At 39.3% G+C, this 21144-nt stretch overlaps 2 non-coding genes across 2 annotated transcripts; one reads left to right on the top strand and one right to left on the bottom strand.

Annotated features, from left to right (window-relative positions):
- Window positions 1-320: 320 nt before the first annotated feature.
- LOC126002432 (U7 small nuclear RNA) lies at window positions 321-383 on the top strand. Its single transcript, XR_007493139.1, has one exon. It is a non-coding gene; the product is annotated as a U7 small nuclear RNA (small nuclear RNA).
- Window positions 384-16175: 15792 nt separating this feature from the next.
- On the bottom strand, window positions 16176-16308 carry LOC126002670 (small nucleolar RNA SNORA51). Its single transcript, XR_007493347.1, has one exon. It is a non-coding gene; the product is annotated as a small nucleolar RNA SNORA51 (small nucleolar RNA).
- Window positions 16309-21144: the final 4836 nt, after the last annotated feature.

Here is a 21144-nt window from a genome sequence, read left to right as displayed (position 1 = left end):
CTTTGAAATATCTTCAATGATTTGATCCCACGGGCAAAGATAGTAAAAAAAATATAATAAATAAATAATAAAAATAAAAACATTAAATAAATAAATAGTGTGGTATCAAATGAAAAGGAAAAGAAGCTCAGGCTAACATTAAAAGACATCTTGTGAAATGTGGTAGATATTTTCACATAGTACATCAGATCAAGTCAGAATGTCCAATATATATATATATATATATATATATATATATATATATATATATATATATATAGCATTCACAAAGCTCAGCACCAAGAAATAAATGGCCACATCAAGAAACAGAGAGAGGCCTAGAGTTCATTACAAATCTTCTAGAATTTATCTAGCAAGTTTTCTGTTGTGCCAGTAAAGCTTCTATACATTATCTCCCTATGTAAAAATTAAAGAAATGGAGAGAGGACAGGAACAATTTTATGAAGAGAACATGGGAATGACCAACAAACTCTTTAAAAAATTCATTGTCATTCATTAGGGAAATGCAATTTAAAATAAAAAAATGAAGTATCTCAAACTAGTGAGAATGGCATACAACAAAAAAGATGGAAAACAACCAGTTTTGGCAGGGATGTGGCTAAAATAAAAGGGAATTCTCATTCACTACTGGTAGAAATATTGTCTGATTCAGCCTCTATAAAGAACAGTTTTGAAATTTCTCAAAACAATAAAAATAGAGCTTCCTTATGACTCAGTGACTCTCTACTTTCTGGCATCCCAAAAACACAAAAACATTAATCTAAAATGATATATGCAGCTCACAGTAAGAAGGCCAGAATATAAAATGTCCAGCAAAAGATGAGTTGATAAAGTAGTGTGGTATTTATACATTACAGAACACTATGCAGTTGAAAGAGGAAATCATGTCTTTTGCTGCAACTTAGATGGAACTGGAGGGTACAAGCAAAGTGATATTAGCCAGAGGGTAAAAGACAAGCACTGGATAATCTCACTCATCTGTTTCAAATAGGAAAATAAAACAAGGGAATAGATAAATTCAATTGATAACAAATGCTGAGTACTGGAGTGCAAACTGAGAACAATAGATGGGGGTGTGCAGAGAATAGGAAGACTGCATGTCATATAGAGGTGAGAGGGGGTGCTTGGCATTTTGGTGATGGTACACCATGATCATAACTTCAATATTGTTGTAAACTAACTTAACTAAACTCATTTTAATACTCATTATCATCTATCAGGAAAAAAACAATGAAATATTCTCTCAGACAATAAGAATGGCCTACACCAGAAATAATAAGTCCTGATAAAATTGTAGAGAAAAAGAACCTTCATCTACTGGTTGGGAAGAATGTAAATTGACTCAAACTTTATGAAAACAAGCAGTATAGAGAGTTCTCAAAATATTAAAAATTGAATTACTATATGATCCCTCAAAATGGCACTATATATTCACTCAAAGAAACACGAACACTAATAAAATTTATAATGTACAGGGCTAAAGTGCTAATACAGCAGGTAGGACGTTTGCCTTACATGTGACTGACCCAGGTTCAATCCCTGGCATCCCCCAACCTTGCCAGGAGTAATTTCTGAGTGCAGAGTCAGAGTTCAGCTTGAGCACTGCTGGATGTAACAAAAAAAAGTTATACTGCCTATTGCAACATTAATTACAATAGCAAAATTATGGACATAAATTGTACCCAATGGCAGATAAATTGATAAAGATATGAAATAGATAGATAGTCAGAGTGGAATCCTAGTCAGCATAAGAAGAAACAACTTCTGCTACAACAAACAAAAAATGAATGGAACAGTACGGGGATTATGTTAAATAAAAATGTCAGAGAAAAAACTTTCTTCCATATGTAGAATATAAAGAAACACAGTAAAGGAACAACAAATAGAGTCATCAGACTAGAGATTGGGTCTATAGAACTGACCTTACATGGAAGGAGACCTTTGGGACACTAGTAGAGAAAAGGAACTGTCTGGTGTTGGGTGTAGTATTGGAGTGATATATGCATGAAAAGTATAATTAACAGTATTGTAAATCCAAGAACCTCAAGAAAAAATAGTTTTAAAAAAGTCAAAGGGGGAAAGACAAATACCAGATGTCTCACTCAAATGTGGGATAAAATGTGGTATAGAAGGAAACAGACATCACCAATGAAAGTAAATCCTTGTATTCTGAATTCCGATGAAGCTACCAAAGAGAAGCTGGGATTCTCAGAGGGAAAAGGAGCCCAATGAACTGTGGTGAAAGGAAATCCAAATGAATTCAAATGTGGGATGAATGTAACATAGACATTGAAATTATGAAATTGTGTCCCTAAAACATACAAATATTTTTAAATTAGTAGCATTCCTTTTCTGGAATAAAAACCCTCAAATAAGGAGAGGAGAGAAAAACTACAGATAGGTTTGATGGCTATGGGGAACAGAAACTAGGATAATTTTATTAAATTAGGACATGGTTTGAGACCAAGTTCTGTCATCTAAATGATGGGAAAGTCTACAAGTGGAAACGAGTTTCCATATCCTCTGTTTGAGGATATGACATCTGGTAGGATGGAAACATACCTCTGTCAAGCACAGCTCTGGGCAAGAAACTGCTTTGGACAGAAAGATAGTGAATTCTATTTTTGATATGTACTATGTACTGACCCAGCATATCTTCTGGAAAGTCAGAAGCAATAGGACCAAAAAAGAGGGGAAGGGAATAATAACAGCAAGAAAAGGGAAAAGAGCTAATGAAAACATGAGGCAGCTGTCTTGAAATCACCTATCTTTATTGGACATTAATCTCTTACCAGGGCTACAAAGCACCATCTAGACCTGCTCCCCAGCTCCTGCTATCCTGCCCCACCAGCAGCCCCAGCTGCACTTTTTGTAAGTGCAAAGGGGCTTAGTGACTTTGTAAATCCCTAGCCTCCAAACTCTACCACATCTTAACAGAATCAGCTCAACTTTCAATATTTCAATTTCTCTTCTGTAAAATTTTGCCCTCGTCACCTCAGGTTATCAGATATCATCTCCTTTACACTTTAATAGATGCTATTCCAGCATTCTTGAACCTCTCTATACCCACAGATAGGCACCTGTCCATGGACCAGTGGTTGGAGACCACTGAGATATACAGTTCTCTCTATTGCTGCTATCCAATTCTCTATTGCACCTTGACCACACAGGAACATAAGCTGGGAGCTAATTTAATACATTTAGACTTAAGCTGCCCTACATAGGGAGTCTGATTACTTGGGCTGGGATGGAACTCAGCATCGGTATTTTTGCAGAAGGTCCAAGGTGACTTTGAGTAGCGTCCAGCACTGCTGCTTTCTGCATACATTCCACATTTTGCTTGTTAAGACAGGTTCTTCAAAATTATCTTGAGCCTCTGACAGCTCTTCAGAGAAGAAATAGATTGCTTAAATCATTCTTTTTTCACCCCAAACTTCCAGAGCATTATTTTCCATGAAATTCTTTTTGGAGAAACATAAATACCATCTTCCCCACAAGAAGAAAAGAATGTTCCTCCCCACCCAAAAGAAACCCACTCCTTTTGCCCGCACCCAAGTAGACTTGAAAGCAAAACACAATGGGAGTTTGGGATGTGCAAGCTAAGCCTGGAGGAGAGGAATCAATAGCAGCTAGTCTGTCAAGTAGCACTATCAGAGGGGTTCCAGTGACCTTAGGGACTGGCAGGCTGGGAGACTCCTGGAGGGCAGTGCTCTCCTTGGCAGTTTGTACAAAACCTACTTCATATGCTGCTGGCATTCTCTCAGGATACATGTACATATGAACTGCTTTCTATGCCACCACCTGGTCCATCAAACCCAGGTGTACACTTGATGGCAGTCAACTCCTCCATAACTTCAGGATTACTTAAAACTCTAGTCTGCAGGAAAAGGCAAGTAAGCATAAGCAGAGTCCCAATGAATGGTCAGACTCTAAAAAGACAGGGTGGCTTAGAAGAGAGTGGGACAAGCCCTTGCTTCCTTACCATTCATTTACTTTAAAATGATGAAAGGGGGCCGAGAGATAGCACAGGTCTAATATTCATGACTATTACACACCAAACAGCTAGTTTGCTCCCCAGCCCACACAGAGCATTGCTTGGTATAACCCTGAGCACTGCTGGATCTGAGCATGACCGCATCCTTAGATTATAGGACTGCAGGCCAATTGGCCAAGAATTGCAGGAAATGGCCTTCTGGATCTCCTGAGCACCACTTGAGAGGCTTCCCCATAACCCTCTCCCTCCCCCCCAACAAACAAAAACAAAACAAGAGAAACTTAAGAAAGAACATAGCTTTATGGTCTGTTTCTTGATTTATTTGCAAACCTTTAATTGATCTGATTTCAATTGTTCACCCATTAGTAATATTTGTATTAGGAAGGTTAAAGCTATACCCTCCCTGGTGTCTAAAATCCCAAGACTATTCCTAGAAATGAGGCTTGCTGCCTTGAGTCACTAAACTGCCTACCAGAGACCCTGACACCCATAGATCTTAATTATAAAAATGGCTAATACCTCTTCAAAAGTGCAATAACAGCACTTCAAGGATGGTGCAGGTGCCCATGCAGTCCTAAAGCATTTCTGAAAAACTGGTGTTGGGCACTGGGAATAGTTCAGAGCTAAAATGGCTGCCTTGTAGTACAAGGCCAAGATTGTGATTCCCTGCACCATGGCATGTGCTGAGTCTGATCTTAGTGGCACTGCCATGTGGGATCTCCAGAAGCACCACAAAGTATATCATCTCACCAAAACCAAAAGTGTGCAAACACCACAATGAAATGTGGAGGATCAACAACTATTCCAACAACATGCCAAGCCTAAGCCACATACAGAACTTAGGAAACACCAGTGGGCTCAGTGTCCTGGAAAGCCAGACCTCTAGAGCAATGCTCCACCTCAGCCTCTCTCTCTTCCTCATCTGTGTTCTGAACACTGCATGGTCTACTAGGAACTTTTACTAAAGAGCACCTATTTTATTCCCATTAAATGTCAGAAATACTCCAAGCAATAGTTGGATAAAGCAAGAGACCTAAATATAAAAGGAAAAGAAGACAACTAGTTTGGTCACCAACATGAACAAGAAATTTAAGTTCTGTGAGAGATCTGGGTTCAATTTTGGCACCAAATGCTCCCCAGAATACCAAGTATGGAGTAACCTCTGAGTACCATCCAGTGTGGCCCAAACAAACAAAACAAAGTTAAAAAATTTAAGTCTTCTGTAATCTACACCCTTCTTTTAAGATAGATAGATAGATAGATAGATAGATAGATAGATAGATAGATAGATAGATAGATAGATAGATAGAGATAGATAGATAGATGATAGATATAGATAGATAGATAGATAGATAGATAGATAGATAGAGAGAGAGAGATAGATAGATAGATAGATAGATAGATAGATAGATAGATGATAGATAGATGATAGATAGATGATAGATAGATGATAGATAGATGATAGATAGATAGATAGATAGATAGATAGATAGATAGATAGATAGATAGATAGATAGATAGATAGATAGATAGATAGATAGATAGATAGATAGGCAAAGGGAAGCCACATCTGACTGTGTTCAGAGCTTACTTTTGATTTGATGTGCAGGGATTGTTGATTAATGTTATTCAACAGGATCACTCCTAGCAGTAGTTTAGGAAACCAAATGTGGTGTCAAAGATTGAACTCAAGGCTTATAAATGTTAAAAAAATTTTGATTACAAGCAGTATTTCAAAATGAAGGTAGGGAGTAAACTGGTTACTAGAATAATAATGATAGGAATATGTTCTCACTGATAAAATTAGAAGCATTCCAGTGCAAGTGGATTGATGACAAATATGTTATAGACCAGCCCTATCTCCAGTTTGCATAAATTGAATATAAGATTCTAGGCCCAGCCCATAGCCAAGAAAGAAGATTGCACAGGGTGTGAATATAAGACACAGGCATCATGGGGTGCCAGTACAAAGGCTGGCTGCCTGCTGTTTCCAATTATGAATTGTGAAGTGTTCTGGATTCCAGGTGCAAGCTCTAAGGTAAGGAAAAGCTGCCTCTGGAATCCTGCCATTGCCTTGGTAGCCTTTTGGATAAGAAAGTAGGCATGGTACCCTCCCTAGAATATCACCCAATCCTGAGTTCCCTCATCAGCTCCTTTTTCTCCAGAATGTTCCTCTCCTCTCCAACACAAATGAACCAAGCCTATGTCTTGGATCCTCAAAGTGTCAAGTGTATTTTGGCAAATGCATTTGCCCTGAGGTATTCATGTTCATGAGGCTTACATTATCCTTCAGGAAACACATTTGGATTTTAACAGAGGCCTCTGGTGACAGCACCTCCCTGCGCAGCTCTTTGGAGGAGACTTTGGAATGCAGAACTTTCATGCTGAAAGGGACCTCAGAGATCAGAGTCAAATATCTTCATCTTACAGATGAGACTGAAAATTAAGGCCCAAGGGCAAACACATGACCACAGATTGGTCCAAGTTCACAGAGACAGATTTGTAGAGATTTTTGCCATCAGTCAATCTTCTGTCTTGTTCTCTCTCAAATGCATAAAAGAAAAACCTTTCTGTCACCCCCAAAATGGGCCTAAGGGGTGGTAATGTTAGTAACAGAAAGGGCAAAGGACTGTCAGTGACAGCATTCGATGCCAATTGTTTGTTGGTTTGTTTTTCAATGCCTAAGTTTTTTTTAACCACTGATTTACAAAGCTAAATACAATTTAGAAGTACAGCCTCACATCGTATGCACTTCTTTGGGTGCAAAAGGCTCACCACTCCCACAAAGAAAGTTCCAGCAATCCAACTATTACAGTGACCCCTACTGACTTTTCTCTTCTCCCTAAGTTAACCAATCTCTATTTTCTTTTATTTTTTACCACACCCAGAAGTGCCCAGGGCTTCCTTCTGATTCTGCACTCAGGGATCACTCCTAGTGGGGCTCAGGGGACCCTATTGGGTGCTGGGGATAGAACCTTTATCAGTCATGTGCAAGGCAAGAACCTTACTGCTATACAATAACTTCAATCCCACATGCTCTATTTTGTTGATTATAAGATCTATTTTCTGTTGCAATCTATTCATTTGCTTTTGTTGTCTATATTCCACATAGGAGAGAAATTAATTGACAATCATCTTCCACATTTGAGATAAGTAACTTATTTCACTTAACAGTCACTTAAATTTTCATCTATTGTCATGAAGTCTCAATTTCCTCTTTCTAAAGAGCTGTTTGATTTTTCAATGAGTTTATATGCCACAGCTTCTTTATCTGGTCATCCATGGATGGGCATTTAGGTTGATTTTCAAACCTTGACTATTGTAATACTGGGGTGAACATAGAGAGCATTTCTATTCTATTCATATTCTATGAATATGAATATATTCTATCATATTATATATGAATATATTGTATTCATAGCCTTTCAATTCCATACTTTTCTATTGATTGTATAGATACTTACGAGTCATTCCCTTATCCTTGTGGCTTTGAATTGTATTTCTTTAAAGATAAGTGAAAATTGAGCATTTTCTCCTATGTCTATAGGTCATCTATATGTTTTCTTTGGAGTTGTGGCTCTTCAAATCTTGCACCCATTTTATAGTTGAACAAGACCTAATGTCTAGTCAATTCTTCTGGTAATCCCAATTTCACTCAATGCTTCTCTGTTCTCCAAACACACTCCCTCCCACCACCACCATTACTACATGTATCACTCTCTGCTCATGCTGATCATTCTGGCATCCAGTAGAGTAAAAGTAGAGACTACCAGGTAAGTTTGAATATCACTGTCCTTTGAGGATTACATCCAAAGCCAAACAATACCTCAACTCTAGAGGTCTACAGTCCTCTGGGACAGGCTCTGCAAAACACTGACAACCAGACTATCCTTGAAGGCTTGTTTCACCCCCTGGATTTTTTTCTCTATGCAAATGTCATCGTTATTTTATACCTCAGCAAACACATGTACGTCTGTTATACAAGCTGATTTGTACAACTTCATCAGTAGAAAGAAGTAAATCTCTAAAAGACCCCAGCAAAGAATTTCAATTCCATTATAACATCTCAACATAAGGAAGAGATTTTAATTCTGAGTGCACTCTAAAACCCAAGATTTCTTGTTATTCTTCTAGAGTCAAGAAATGGACAGTAATATTTAGAAGCAAAAGAGTCACATCTTTAAAAACCCCAGTTTCAAAATATTTGGTAATATTTTAAAGTTTGTTAGACTTGTGTTATAAGTGTGATGGGTTTTGTTTTGTTTGTTTTTTGAGCCTTCAAAAAGAAAGCATAGTCCAAGTTTTATGGACAGGACTGGGACTATGTGTAAATGCACATTTGCATGTATGCACCTACAAACTTCTAATAGAAAACTTCAACAGAACATTTATATGGCTTAAAGCAACTATTAAATCCTTGAAGCTTCAGGCTTTCTGAAGCTGGGGATTGAAGAAGCTGCTGCTGCCTCCCAACTGTCCTTCTTTGTATGTCTGCATCAAGTGATCAAGTGCCCCATTACACTTCCTAGAAGAGTTTGGCATACCTGAGTCAGTCAGTGTAAACCAGTTAGTAGTACCTTTTAATTTGCCCTATTTATACCCCAACAGTGATGAGGTATTTCCTGCCCTGCCACAAACCATGCCTCTAGGTCAAACATCTCCCTGCTCACATTTTACTCATCAAAGACCAGGAGAAAATGATTGGGCAGGGTTTACACAGAAAAGACATCAAAGATCTGGCCAAAATGGGCCTAATGAATGGCTCCAGGGTCTGTGGGGACTGAGGAAGAGCTTCTCATATCCCTCAAGTGATGTAAGGAAGGTCCCACCTGATCCTCAGTCCAGGCTTCTCTTTACTCTACAAGAAGTGTTGTGTATTTGCAAATGCTATAGAAGCCAAATGGTGCAGGAAGTGTGAGGTTTCCCTCCCAAATGCCTGACACATGGCTATAGCTCACAAACATCTCTGAGAATAGAGATTTCCCTAGGGCATCACAAAATTCCCTATTGCTCTTACTTAATAGTTTGCCTTGTCTCACAGAAAAACTATGGCCCATTCTTCATTTACTCAACAACTTTTTATTGCACTACTACTATGTGTCAGAGGTAAGAAAAGGCTAAGTATCACTTTATTATATTTGACTTCTAGAGAAGAAAACAGCATCAACTTCCAATCCAGGTAGCAACCTCTTTCTGCAATGGTTCCAAGATAATAACAGTTCTTTTTTGTAAACTTTTTATTGACACAAAAGGGCCTAAATTTCAAGAGTATACTAGATGAATTTTCACAAACATCACTCCAAGAAACCATATTTGACCTCTATTTAAAACAACATATCACTGTAAGGCTTGGTAGTCCAGATGCTGCTCTGATGCAGAGAAATGAAGAGACAGTCACTCAGGCAAAAGCTCAAGTGGGTTCTTTTATTCTGGCCGGCCAGGGTCCAATGCTCATTCAGAACTGAACAGAGGCAAAGGACCACGTGGCTTTCTTTGTTCATCCTTATATACCGTAGGAAGGGGAGTGGGGAGAGGAGGTAGGGATAATTTTCTTATAAGGTCATAACATTTGCTAAGACATTCTAAGGTAGTATAAGTTCCTCATAAGGGCATAACATCCACTTGAGGTAGTATAAGTTCCTTATAAGGGCAAAAAAGGTTAGATAGGTTAGACCTTTAAGTTCCATGAGCTACAGCAGTGGGGGGCTGGTGTAACTAGTTGTTGACTTCCCTTTTCATCACCAGCAACTGCAGTAACTTACTTCTATGTTCTTCAGTTACTGTCCTCTAGCAAAATTGACTTCTTTATATATATATATATATATATATATATATATATATATATATATATATATATATATATATATATTTGATTTAAAGATCATGTATTACAAAGTTGACATAGTTGATCATAATACATTTGTTTTCAGGCAAGTGGTAACAAAATTATTTAAAAAAATAAATAAAAAATAGAGCAACAAGAAAATTTATGAAAATTTTCTAATTCACAGTCACTTTGTGAAGGTTTATTAAGTTTTTGTTGCTACTTTTGATTACTTTTTTGATTCTGAATATCAAATTCAGAATGGTGGCTTCAGATACATATTGGCATCTAAATTGGTATATTTTTACAGGAATAACAGTATTTTAGGGCCTGGAGAGATAGGACAGCGGCGTTTGCCTTGCAAGCATGGACCAAAGGTGGTTGGTTCGAATCCCGGTGTCCCATATGGTCCCCCGTGCCTGCCAGGAGCTGTTTCTGAGCAGACAGCCAGGAGTAACCCCTGAGCACCGCCGGGTGTGACCCAAAAACAAAACAAAAAAAACAGTATTTTAAAAATTGGAATTGTACCATGGTCCAGTAATTCCAAGTACTACTGCTGATATCTTTGGCTTTTGTGGGACATTTTTAAGCTGCCAGGCCTTAGGGAAGTACAAGAAGATGTATGGGGGGAGGGTGCCCATACTCATTCCATAAAAGTCCTGGTGATATCAGTTTAAATACTAGCATACTTGGAGTTTTTGTCAGATTGATGTCTTTGCACAGAGCCAGAGATGAGTGGTGAAACTGGGCCATTGTTGAAGCAGAAGTTGTGGGTGGTGGGTGAAACTGGTGTGGCTTTGACAGGGTGGGGACTTGGATTGCCCTCTCCTCCTTAGAGAGTCATCATCAGTTTCACTGCTGGTGTGTCCAAATTCAAACATGGCAACTGCATTTGTGGGTCCCAAAACTGATTTCTGACATGACAGATAAGTTTTACTTTTTTTCAAATGTAATCTAAATAGAATTATTTTATGTCCTCTTAGATTGGAGACAGGCTTGCCAAGATGTGCTCACTGAGCCTTGGGCCACTTCCTGCAATATTCCACTTGGCATGAAGACCAGAGATGATTTAGTATTGTGTTTGGCAAAGTGTTACTGCTTTGGCCCAAGGATGACTAAGGGCCTAGGATACCCAGAAGTGCTAGGGGAACATGTAGTAGATGCAAAACATTCCCTCCAGCCTTTTGAATAATATCCATCAAATGACATTTTACTTCCTATGCTAATATTTAGCTTGTGAATCAACCATGTTTTTTTATATGGTTATTGTTTGTTCCTCTTCATTGCTGTACATTTCATCATGTGGTTATACTATAGTGCATTTATCCATCATAAAGTCAGATCCAATCATAGGCCATTATATTGTTTTATATACCTCCTGGTGAATATTTATATTTCTCTTTGCCATTGACTTGGGAGGGAGTTGATATGTTCTCTTAAATCATTATCATTTGAAAGGGTTTCAAAAAGTTGATTGTAAATCTGTCTCTCACTACTGATGGTATATAAGGTTATTCATCCACCAACTTCCTTTCTTTCTAATTTAGAAACATGGTTTGGTTCTAGTACATATAATGAGTTGTAGCAACAAGGGGTGATATGGGTCCAGGATGGGAAAGTATTCTTTGTGTCTTGAAAAGTATATTCACTTAAGTCTCATGTTGGGGGTGAAGTCACTGGGCATCCTAAGAAGTCACAGGGCATCCTATGAATGAAAACATAACCTGTCCTGGGCATGGACAAAGAAGCACGAAATCTTGCACAGGGGCTCTTGAAACACAGCCTCTCTAGGTCATCAGCTCTGTCTAATTTCATACCTTTGTTAGCCAGCTTTGACTGGCTGGCTCTAGAAAGTCTGCCAGTGCTTTGTCATACACCCAAGCAATCAACATCTGGCATCTTGAACATGCTACTGCTGCATAGATGGCAGGATTCACCTGATGCCAACTGGCACAGCCCCACCTCAGTATGTTCCAAAAGGTGAGGTCAGCTGGTTACCATGCCAGGACTCAAGCTGGCTCCCTATGAAATTCATCCCCATGAGCTTGGTAAGGTTGGGCTCCTCCTGCTTAGAACTAGATAAACTTCCCATCGCAAAGTTTTCCCAAAGTTCCAGTCACTTGTGAGTTTATAATTTATGTGAACTGGAAACTATTTTATATAACAGGGGACTAGAAGTTGCTAGAGATTACAGGCATGTACTACAGAGCTTACACTTCACAGAGTAGGAAGTTCAACCTGAATTCCACCCAAACTGTTTTTCTAAAATACCTGGAATCATAAGTATTTTAGTGACAGACTAAATGAAAGATTTTAAAAATAATAAGCAGTCGAATGTTCATTTGGTGAAAATAGAAACTAATCAGACATGAATACCAAATCCAAAGTCAACGACAACAGAATCGATACCCAATCTACAACAAGCTGTATGAGGGGGGGAACCATTGCACTAGCATAACAGGGGTAAAGGAGGGAGATGTGGGATGCATGCTGGGAACAGGGGTGGAGGAAGGACAACACTGGTGATGGGAATGTCCCTCACTTATTGACATTATGTGCTTCAAATATTACTGTGAGAGAATTGTAATTCACTTCTACCACATAAAAACAAAAAAAAATAATAAACAGGATAATTAATTATTGAGAAGAACAAGAAAATAAAAATTAAAAGACCTGGCTATAATCCCAATATGGGAAAGGTCACTTAAATTTTGAAAGTGTCTTTAGCTAAGAGTGAAATAATTGTGAATTGTTCATAGACCACATCCCCACTAGGCAGAGAGTAGTTCTTTTTTCATCCTGACCTTTGTGCTTCCTATCAACCAAACTGGGGACCCAAAGAGGTGCACAATAAATGTGAGACTAGACAAATAAATGTGTGGCACGCATATCAGAATCTCTTCAAAACGCATGTGCCAAGGCCTCACCCCATTAACTCTGCTAGGTGGGGCGCTATCATATAAATATTTAAAAGGGGAATGATATCTCTCTAGGCAGTTCTGACTCAGACCCATAGTATGAAATCACTTAGAATGCTGAAATTCTATTATTCTATTAAATCAGCTGTATAAATAATCCATAACCAAGTTCAACATGAATTTACTTATTCAATTTTTATAGTTACCTCTAAATTAGGACAAAGAGTCTGTGCTCTAGATTCCTTCTTAATTGCTGAGAAATTTGTCTACTTTCATTCATTGTCTTGTAATAACGTGTCCTATTTTCTCCCTTTACTGTTATGTTCTTCTCCAGGTTTATTTAAAAAAAAAAACAACTTATATTTATCAAGGTACTGTAGTTTATGATGATTTTTTTAGTTTTGGAGCCACATCCAGTGGTGCTCAATGTTTACTTCTGGCTCTACAATCAGACACTCCTGGCAGCCTTGGGGGACCAGATGAAGCAATGGAGATCAAACCAGAGTTGGCCATGTGCAAAGTCATTGTCATACCCACTAGCAGTGGTCCTCAAACTATGGCCCGCGGGCCACATATTGTATTTGTATGTTTTGTTTCTTCATTGCAAAATAAGATATATGCAGTGTGCATAAGAATTCGTTCATAAGTTTTGTTTTTACTATAGTCATACCCTCCAATGGTCTGAGGGACAGTGAACTGGCCCCCTGTTTAAAAAGTTTGAGGACCCCTGCTATAGTATCACCTGTGCCCTTTCAATACTGTTAATGATGGTTTAATGTGGACATAATTCTAACAAAACACCTAAAACAAAAACATTGATTCAAAAGGACATATGCACATCTTTGTTTATTGCAACTATTAATACAATAAAGATATGGAAACGGGGCCGGAGAGATAGCATGGAGGTAAGGCGATTGCCTTTCAGGCAGAAGGACGGTGGTTCGAATCCTGGCATCCCATATGTTCCCCCCAGCAGAATCGCCAGGGGCGATTTCTGAGCATGGAGCCAGGAGTGACCTCTGAATGCTGCCGGGTTTGATCCAAAAAAACAAAAAACAAGAAAAGATATGGAAACAACCCAAATGCCCACCAACTGTACCAGAATGGATCTAGAAGTTATATACACATAATAGAATACTATGCAGATCTAGGAAACTAGAAAATCATGCAATTTCTCTGAATTAATTTTGTTTTTCTTAAATTATACTATTTGTATTGAGATCTATCTAAATTTTAAATAGTCAAATAAAGTAGAAACCATATTTGATAAAAAAAAATTCCTGTGTTCTGTTTATAGTTTTTTTCTCTTGTCTTTGTCAAATAAGAAGTAACTGAGGGGGTCCTAGCAACAGTAAGCAGTATGCATTTGTAGTTCACTCTTCCCTACTTTCCTTCGAGTCCACCCCTTCAACCCCAGTATCCTCTACCATCTCATCTCCAGTGCCTGAACACTTGGGTGTTTTTGTTGTTATTGTTGTTGTTGCTTTTCTTTTTCTTTTTTTTTTTTAAAGTGAAGAGGGCAAGAGAAAGAAGGCACTTGTTGGCTCCCTTGCCAACCAAGTCCTTCCTTCTAAGACCTTATGGCTCTAGTTTCTTTGTTTCCTCTTCTGTTTAATTTTTTTGGCACAGGCTTTTCTCAATGGTTTTCTTTTCACATTTTATCGCCATAAATTAATTAAAATGTTTCTGGTTCTGAGTTCCCATCTGATCATCTTGGCAGGATCCCCTTACACAGATGGCGAGTAGATAAAGAGAGATCCAAGCATCCAAGAACAAGAACAGCTCACATAGGGAGCTGGGCTGAGAGGCTGGGAGGGCAGAGGGGCAGCCAAAGAAAAACAAATAGACATCAGGCTGAATGGAAAAAGGGGATTTCTGGGGGAGGGGGGGAATACTGGCAAGGAATCTCCTGGGATTCTGTATTTCTCCAAACCCGCTCTGAGGGAACTTGTTATCAATGAGGGAAGGCAGTCCAAATGATCAGTCTGCCTTTACTTACTTTCACCCTTCAACAGTGGGCATCTCCAGTCGGCAACATACATGTTGGGAAATGAAGAACATTTCAGAGTAGGAACAATAATCAGCGTGCAGAGCTACATAGTTAAGGGCTACACATTGTGCCTCCCACCACCACCCCAGAAACAGAAAAAGAACCAGAGAGACATGGTCACTGTCCTCATGGTGTGAACAATACAGGTGGGATGGGGATAAATAGAGGATCTGAGCCTAAAATGTGCTTTTCTTTATTGCTTAGTGGTATGTAGCTCAGATGAACATGTGGATTCTCCATGTAGACTGGGCCACCTCAAAATTAATCCTTGATCAAGATAAAAAGTTATAACTCTCCAATATAGGCCTTGAACACTGGCATGCAGTTGGAGAAGAGGAAAATCCTTCAAGGAAAGGGGCTGGCCTACACTCAGTCACAAGTCAACATCTTGGCGACCATTGTGAGTGGAGAACTGAAAATCTACTGAGATTCGAGTTTTTCTGCCTCTAATCCAACTGCCACATGCTGCTGTCTGGACTTGGAGGGACTGTTCTCTTCATCATGACTAATGAGCCAAGTCATTTGTGAAAAACGCCTCCAAGGAAATAAACAGGATGTTGGGCTGAAGAGTAGGAGAGGCTGTGGTAGCTGTAGGTAGCGTGATCCAGACAGACTCCCTGAGTGCTGACATTTATGCTGAAAGACAGGAGGGATACGAGACCTCCAATGAAGCACTTTGCACCAGAACTAATACCATCAACGGGCCAAAGCCCCACAGGGTGCCTAGAGAGAATAAACAAAAGTATGGAGTTGCTGCACTCCTGAAACTTATGTTCTCCAGGAAAGGGCTTGGAAACCTTATGTCTGGTCACTGCGTCTGTGGCTTCACCTCATGTTTCTAAAAATTCACTTAGGGCCCTTGTCTCCAAAAGCAAAGGCTTCTCAGTTGCTCCTGTGGTCTAACATTCACTCCACCTTTTACCCTCCATAGGTGCCAAGGTGGGCAGTGGCACAAACAGTTGCTTGGACAAAGACTTTCTGTTAAGGGACCAACCTTTCAAGAGCCAGGCATGGTCCACCTCCTCCCTAACTGCTGGCCTTGAACTCCCTCTGCTGTCACTTTGCATAGATGATCAGAATTTCTCTGCCCACCTTCTCTGACAGGCTTTCCCACATGTTCAGGCCCCCACCCAGGACCCAGTTCCAGCTATTCCCTATGTCTGTCATTTTAAGTCCTAAGTTGTGGAGCTCAGAGAGTGAGCTCAAAGGGTAGCGTACATGCCTAGCATGTATGAGGTCCTGAATTCCACTTTTGCATTGCATAGCCTCCAGGGCTGGAAAGGGAGAAAATAGAAGGAAGGGAGAGAAGGAAATAGGTAGAGAGAGGTAAAGGAAAAGAGGACCTGAGTTGTGTATTTTTTTAAGCATTTAGTAAGTGCATTCTTTTTTTTTTGTCCCCCCCATTCACAATACAGACCAGGCAAAGGGCCTGCTTTGAGGTGTATATGGGGAGCATTTACTGTACTTCTTCTTTCTATACAGTTAGTGTAAAGAACACAGCCTGTGGTAACATTGGGAGGCCTTTTCTTTTATATATATATACTTTCCATCACCAATATCCCAATATATATATATATATACTTTCCATCACCAATATCCCAATATATATATATACATATATATATATATATATATATATATATATATATATATATATATATATATATATATATATATATATATATATATATATAAAACCTTTCACCAGTGCAACATTCCCATCACCAATACCTGTCTAGAGTACAGGCCAGTGTGGGGTAGGGAGAAAGGACACTTGGGATATTGGTGATGGAAAGTAAGTGTATTCTTTTTTTTTTCTTTGGTTTTTGGGCCACACTTGGCGGTACTCAGAGGTTACTCCTGGCTATCTGCTCAGAAATAGCTCTTGGCCGGCACAGGGGACCATATGGGATGCCAGGATTCGAACCAACCATCTTAGGTCCTGGGTCGGCTGCTTGCAAGGCAAACGCCGCTGTGCTATCTCTCCGGCCCCAGTAAGTGCATTCTTAACTCATGAGTTGAATTTTAAAATTTGCCCAGTAAACCTCTCATTTTCATTTGTACTTTTGTTGTTGTTGTTATTTTGTTTTGTTGTTCTTGAGACACATCCAGTTGTGCTCAAGATTTATTTCTGTCTCTGTGCTCAGGGATCAATTCTGGCAGGGCTCAAGGGATCATCTGAGGTGCTGGTATTTAACCTGCGTTGGCAGCATGCAAGGCAAATGCCCTACCAGATATACTATCTCTCCAACCCCTAAACCTTTCATTTTCAAATTGTGAAGTCCTCAAAGTTTGTTTTATCTTTTTTTTTTTTTTTTTTTTTTTTTGGTTTTTGGGCCACACCCGGCAGTGCTCAGGGGTTACTCCTGGCTGTCTGCTCAGAAATAGCCCCTGGCAGGCACGGGGGACCATATGGGACACCGGGATTCGAACCAACCACCTTTGGTCCTGGATCGGCTGCTTGCAAGGCAAATGCCGCTGTGCTATCTCTCCGGGCCCTGTTTTATCTATATAGAAATTATATTGGTATATTTATACATCCTCAAAGAAAGAAGAAGAAAGGGAGGGGCATGTATGTATGTATGTATGTATGTATGTATGTATGTATGTATGTATGTATGTATGTGTGTGTCTTGCTGGGGGGGAGAACAGATTTAAATTTCAAACTGTTCTTTATTAATATTTTTCAGGGGGGTTCCCAACCATACACAGAGAGCTAGGGATCAGTCCCATCCCAATGATGCTCTGTCAACCAGGCATGATAGTTTAATGCTTGCCACAGTGATGTCATTCTGCTCCATTCCAGTGTATGGGGGTCACCAAGGCTTCATCCAGACATACTGTGGGGATTATGTGGTGCCATGAATCAAAATAAGTCCAGTGGGCCAGACAGATGCCTTACATCCAGTTCAATCCCGGCATCACACATGGCTCCCCAAGCACCACCATGCATCATCCTAATCACAGTGCCATGAGGGTCACCATCAGAAGTAGTCCCAAAACAAAACCAAAATATATATGAGTCTCACACTCACTCTCAATCCCTGTGCTCTCCACCACCCTAATAAAGTATTTTATTATTCTAATTTAATAAGCAAAATATATTATTGGCATATTATTATAATCACATGGATATATATGCATATTATACATACTTATGCACATATACGTATGCACGCATATGTGTGTACATACATACATGTACACTCACTCAGATATATGCATATATCATAATCATGCATGCATAATTATATATATGTTATATATTATATACATGATTATAAAATATATTATATTTTTACTTATATTTTACTATTTTATATTTTTATTTATATTTGACTATATTATAATTTGTTAAGACAACAGTGAAATCCATTTAAAAGAGAACAGAAAAATAAAGCATTTAATGCTGCTGAGCATTCTTTCTTTTTCTATTCTTTATTCCTAAATCTTGGACTTTGCTCTCCCAGCATCACTAAACTCAGAGAAACACAAAGCAGATACACCAAGAAACAATATATGAAAGTTCAACCATGAAACAATACATTAGGGAGCTTTAAGGTCCCCCAAACCTCAAAGATACTGGGTCAAGGGAATTCTATTATTTTTATATTAGCTCACATTTGTCTCTGATTTTGAAAAAATTTTTTAATGTTTTTGTCTTGTACTTGCGCTTGGTCTCAGCTACAGTTACAAAGCAGAGCCAGAGGGAGTTCTAGGTCAAAGACTCAGAGCCTGAGAAAAGGCCCAATGTGGGAAAACCTTGTCCAGTGAGCTTGGCCTGGAGGTGGATTAAAATCCTCTGTCCAGGAAACTGGACTTCCACCTCTAAGGTCTGGGTTAAGAGGCTTCTGACAAACAACCTAGAGGTTTGTGAGTATGGCTCAGGGCTAGGAACACTAGCATAGCATGTATGAGGCTCCGCTTCTCATCCCTGGCACTACAAGCAAAACAAAGAACAAACAAACAAACAAAAAAGCATGGCGCTGTCTAAGCCAGCAAAAGGCCATTTGTAGACAAGACTAATAGGGCTCATCTACCAATCAGGTGGATGAGTCACATACCCATCCTGAATTCCAGTCTCATATGCTCTCCATGAAATCTAGTACCTTCTCTCCTACACTCTGTGTTATTCTTATAGGAGGGCATAGGGGATGAGATAACAGTGAGACACAACAATGGTGTGAAAGACATAAATAAATAAAAGCAAACTGATGGTAGGGCATTCTGTTCCATTAGACATTCTGTTCCATTTGAGTATAACAAGTATGTTATAGGGTAAACTTTTTACAGTTCTTTCCTGTAAAAAAAAAAAATGGGAAAAGGAAACACCCAAAAGTTCCATGAGCTTGTCTCTATTGTGCTGGACTATTTATAACTAAAGCTTTCAACTGAGTCATTCATCTCCAAAGCTAGGCAGATTAGCTCTCTACCATATGCAGTATAAGTCTTTGAACCAACAGTTCCAAGCAGGGCAGGAAAGCTAATAGCAGAAAAGTAATAGACTCGCCACAAGCTATGGCATTGCTCACAGAACCTCTGAGAAACTCTGGATTTGAACCCAGACTTCTCTATTTATGACCTCTTGCTACTCTTCCATGAGTAGCAGAACCATCCTGTGACCTACTAGCCTCCATCCAACAGCATAATAGCTGTTCAAAACTTTTAGGTGACTCAAGAATGTCCCGCCATAGTGAAGAATAGCAAACAGCCTTATTTAGGTGTCTGACACTGGTGTTTGGTTTAGTTGGATTTTTTTTCTATGACTGGATGCTATGATGAAGTTATTTTGTCACTGTTAAGATAGAATAATAGGCATTTCTGCTTCAGACAAAAATTTTAGCTCCCTGTTATATTTACCAGCCTATTACCAACTTCCTGTTAAAAAAAATGCTACTATTGTTTGTTGTTTGTCTTTTTTGACTTTGCTTTGTCTTTGTTGGGCTGAGGGGAGGGAGAAGACTATGGAAAATCAGACTACCCGCTCACATCTGGAAGCCAGGCCTAGGCCCCTGACCAGTTCGCCTCCCATAACACATCAACTGGTCATAGCCTATGAGATGAGAAACAATATCTTTCAACTAAACCATTTTTCTTGGGATATCTTGTGCTAGTCCAAAGACACTGAAGTTGGCCTGCAGTCACGCTCAAAAGGAGAAGTATTCATCTCCAGATCTTCAGGTTATATGTCAAAAACATTGTGGCTAGATCTGACACATACACAAATAGGCCTGACACCAGCTTTTACTGCCCAAGACTGCTGCTGCCTCCTCTGGGCTAAGGTGAAACGAATCATATATACAAACACACACTTCACACCTACCACAAATACTTCCTCTTACAAACACATGTACCACACACACACACACACACACACACACACTCATACAACTTCACACACACATACACCTCACCATCTTTCTCCCTCTGCTTCCACAAAGCAAGCAGCCACCCTTCTTCAGGGAAGTTGTGAGAGAGCTCCCTCTGAGCATCTACAGTGACGTGGGAACCGGGCATCAAGCCACTCACAGGGGTAAAGGAAAGGAAAATAACTCCCCTCCACTCCCCATAAAACTGCATATAAAGAAAACAGAAGTAATTATGGGAAAAAATGCTCTAAAACCTAGAGGGCTCTATTAAAATGAACCTCACATGGATTCTAGTTAAGTTTCCAAGACTCCAGCAAGAATATTCATGGTTAAGGCCTTCCTTATCCAAAAGGTTTGGTGTAGTCAACAAGGCTGTCAGAGCCTTAACAAGCGCATCTAGGTAACCAGCACCTTCTCTTTAATTTATTACTAGAACTGCATTAAAATTGCTACAATGGAAATTGAAAAGAGAAAAGTTCCCTCACTCCCACCACAAACCAAGAACTTGCTTTTAATCTCATCTTGTCCAACAGCCAACATGACTTTTTACATAGTAAATAAATGTCTCTTTAATCCCATTGTTAAAAAATATATTTTCCAAGTAACTTTGACTATATTAAAATCCCACAGTGATCAATCTAGCCACACTCAGAGCCACATCCCTCTGTTTCAGTTAGATCTGCACTAAATCAGTCATGTTTTTAAGCTTAAAGAACCATTCATTATGCTGGAACTAGCCACTTCCAAGTGACAAGCATCCCAATACCCTGGCATTGTCTGAAAGAAGATCCATGGCAAATGTGGAGTCTGGTCAAGATGAAACACCCCAATCAGTTGGGCTCTAGAGAGAGGATGCCATCTTCTTCAAAAGGCCTATCTTCTACTCAGCTCTCCACTCTTGCCCTCAGGGCTTGTCCCTGCCTCTCCTGTCAGGCCTAAAACAGCAAGAATTCTCACTAGTATTGGTTTCCCAATACTGTCCTCCAACC

The sequence above is a fragment of the Suncus etruscus genome, chromosome 2, assembly GCF_024139225.1.
Source record: "Suncus etruscus isolate mSunEtr1 chromosome 2, mSunEtr1.pri.cur, whole genome shotgun sequence".
NCBI classification, from domain to species: domain Eukaryota; kingdom Metazoa; phylum Chordata; class Mammalia; order Eulipotyphla; family Soricidae; genus Suncus; species Suncus etruscus.
This window is presented reverse-complemented; position numbering and strand designations above follow the sequence as displayed.